The sequence below is a fragment of the Carlito syrichta genome, unplaced genomic scaffold (assembly GCF_000164805.1).
Source record: "Carlito syrichta isolate Samal-C Ts95f unplaced genomic scaffold, Tarsius_syrichta-2.0.1 Scaffold303456, whole genome shotgun sequence".
NCBI classification, from domain to species: Eukaryota; Metazoa; Chordata; class Mammalia; order Primates; family Tarsiidae; genus Carlito; species Carlito syrichta.
In genome coordinates, this window is record NW_007247552.1 from 236,313 (window position 1) to 240,222 (window position 3,910).

Below are 3,910 nucleotides of genomic sequence, written 5' to 3' on the forward strand. Positions count from 1 at the left end.
TTTGTATTTCATATTCCTTGTTCCAGTCTTAGAATCAGGCATTTCTTTAAGGAACTCTGGTTCCTTTTATCAGAGAATGGTAATATCTATTGGAGAATGGGTTCTAGGTGTGTTCATTGCTACTGGAGTGTCAATGCTTTTAGACTCTGCTGACAAAGCAAGGAAATATATGTGCATAAACTAACCCCTGCATATGCACATGCCTATATATATTTCTGTGTATCCCTCTTTGTATATATTAAGCTAAATATAAGTTATTTTGATATTTCCAATGCTAATTCAATATCGCATGGATCATTCTAGTCTTCTCCCCTCTCCTGTTTGTAACTTTCCAATCCAACAATGAGAAATCTATATTTAAAATCTATCAACCATTTATTTAATTGTTAAATTTAGTCTACATGTATTGTTCTTTTAGTAGTATTAACCTGTAACACCATGGGAAATAATTTTTTTTTTTGAGTCAAAGTCTCACCTGATAAAACCCCTGGAGATTTTTGGTTAAAAACAATTCCCTCAAAATATCAATTCTATGGGAAAACTGGGCTGATGTGAAAATGTGCGAGACTACTGCCCTTGATGTCAGGAGAACCACAATAACTATATTCCTTAGATACACAACCATGTCTCTTATGGACGCAAAAAGTGATATTAAAATATTTAACTTCTAGTACCAATACCAATCAATTCTGCATCTAAAAGTTAACTCTATAAACAGCACAGTAGCCTGAAAAACTTTTGACATGTCAGGCCTTAACCCTTTAGGTACTAGGTCTTAAGTGGATCCAAGGTCTAGAGACAATGTTTAAGGCACCAGATGTAGACACTAAGGACAATGGCTAATTACTGGCCTGCAAAAAAGTATTTCAAAATTTTATTACTAGGAAGGCTATACCATTGTATGTTCACTCATCTCCAGCCTTAATTTTAGTTCATTCTTATCTACCAGACATCCCTGCACTATTTTTACAGTACATTATTAATTTTCCTATAATTTAGGACTTAATGTGTGGTTTAGCCTTCATTAAAACATTAAAGCTATAGCATACATGTAATGAATTTTATACCACATAGTATATCATGACTTAAGCATAATTTTATTCAATTTTCCTAGTAAACAGATTATATAATAGTAATAAAATCATGGTTAGTAAAATCATTTTCATTCTGGGCAAGGTGGCTCAGCCTGTAATCCCAGCACTTTGAGAGGCCGAGGTGAGAGGATGGCCTGAGCCTGGGAGTTCAAGACCAGCCTGGGCAACTTGGTGAGACTTCGTCTCTACAATAAATCATAAAAACTAGCTGGGCGTGGTGGCGTGTGTCTGTAGTTCCAGCTACTTGGAAGGCTGAGGTGGAAGGATCACCTAAATCCAGCAAGTCGAGGCTGCGGTGGCTGTGAGCATGCCATTGCACTCCAGCCTGGGTGACAGAGTGAGACTCCAACTCAAAAAAAAAAAAAAAAAAAAAGGAAGGACCATTTCACTATTATATTCAATAGAATTTTGATTAGTGTGCCAAGAAACTATGCTTTCCAAGGGCTTCATGAGTTTAAGAAGGAAATGAAGTCTTTGGCCACTCAGTCTCTTCTCACTTAAATAGGGCTATCTAAATGTTGTACTAACCGACATGTGTGTATCTGCTCTACCAAAACATGCAAGAAATCTGGGGTTAGCAAACCATACAGCTTGGTATAGTAGACATTCACCTCATCAGTCAGATTTTTCTGATGTGTAAATCAAGATTAAAAAGAGTTAATTAGTAAGGAAGACATAAAGCATGAAGCTGCATGTGCTAGTACCCCATCAATGTAGGACATACTGTTTGGTTATGTAGACTGTTGTCAGGTGACAGCCTCCATTTTAGAGCTCCTTCAGTGTCTGTCTCAGTCACCTGGTTTGTGGTTATACAAAATCATGCAACCTCCTCGGTTGAGGTTACAACTTACCAGGCAAACCTGTGTCCCCTGCTTGATTGAGGCACCGTTTAGAGGCTCAGGATTGAATGGCAGTCCAGAGTTCCTGGTCATGTTGGCTAAGGCCTCATGAAGCCTGCATAGTTATTTTACTGCTTACTCTGTGTAAAGATGCTTTCTTCTTATTCCTTATACATAAATTTATTTTTAATAAACCTCATATTGCAGATTCTGTCTACTTCTAGCAAACTCAACCTGTGGCAACTCAGGATTAAATGTTTTTCTTTTGAGATCCCCACTGATGCTTGCAAAGCAGTTAGATTGTCATTCAACCATCCATTCATCTATCTGTCTTTCTATCTATTGTTCATCCATCCCTTCATCCATCTTCTATCCATGTTTACAGTGAACACTGCTAAGTGCTATGTACTGGCCTTTGACTTAAAGGAGCTTCCGGACAGATGGAAGAGATAAGATATTTATGTGCAAGGTGACTATGAGAGGAGAAAGGGCAGAAATAGAAAGACTTTTAAATAAATAAACCAGACTGATGGTGTAACAAGGTACAGAAATATAGTATTGGTGGTTAGACTGAAGAGAAAAGCAAGGATGAGAAAAAAAGAGTAATTTCTCATTGAATAAATTACAGGACTTGGTGACTGATGGTAATGTTAGACATCTAAAAATCCTTTGAAAGGAAAAAGTACTAAAAAGCATTATATATGCATGTAAATAGGACCCATAGATGAATTTCTGTAGCTTACTTTAAACATCTTAAATATTTAGTCATTAAAAACCAATTTAAAGCCTTGCTAAAGAAAGTCATGTTCTAGTTCTAACTAGTACATGATTTGAAAAATACCAGGATTTTGGTGTTGATTTGCCTTGATTAGTGAAGTATGTCTTTTCTTTTGTTAGTTAATAAAATACACTGTTTTCTACTAATTTTCAAAATATAACTCTTTTATTGGTTAGTAAAGCTCCAAAGCTTATCAGTTAATTTATTGAATTGGCCATGCAAATTGATTATGTTTTATACTTTTATCGAGTTCTCTTTTCTTCCACCCTCATTATTATTCTCTTAACAACTTTTAACTTCAGGGTTTACTATATTTTAAAGATTTATTTTCCAGTTTTTTAAAGTCCAGCAACAATTTTGACTTCATGACTTTAAAAACATATTTCCTTTAAATGTGATCATCAGTCTTCAACTGCATTTTTTAGCAAGCACAAATGTTTTTGTAGATATTAGAATCTGACCTTTTTCCAGTGCCCAAAATTCTACAGAAAGAAGTACCAATGGAAGGATGTTGAATTCATTCATCTACCACTAAAATGCAAAAGGGTAGTTCAGAATTTTTCCACTAATACTTTCAGCAGCACTACCTTCCTTCCATTCTCATTTTCAACTCATTCTTGCATAAACTTGTGAAATTTTCTTGTGCTCTATTTTAAACTGTATTGTATCTGAAGAGCAGTGGTTTTATATTTTACAAGTTCTGCAACCACTTGCAACCTCAAACCATTCACTAAACCATCTACGTGACAGACCTTTCATTTCACTTTTTGTTGTTTGAGAAAGTATAAGACCAAAAATTACTCTAAATTCAGCAACATGCCCAGGCACAGTGGCTTACACTCAATCTCAGAACTTTGGGAGGCTGAGGCAGGAGAATAGCTTGAACCTAAGAGTTCAAGACTAGCTGGGCAACATAGTGAGACCTCCTCTGTACAAAAAATAAAAAATAAAAATAAATTTGGCATAGTCGTGCGTGCCTGTAGTCCCAGTTACTTTGGAGACTGAGGTAGAAGGATCGCCTGAGCCCAGAAGGTCAAGGTTGTAATGAACTGTGATCTTGCCACTGCACTCCAGCCTGGGTAACAGAGTGAGACCTTGACTCAAAAGAAAAAAAAATCAGCAACACTTAATTCAAACCAACTAGAATAGAAGATTTGTATGTTTTCACTGGAAAGAAAATGCCAACGTTTGAGATGATG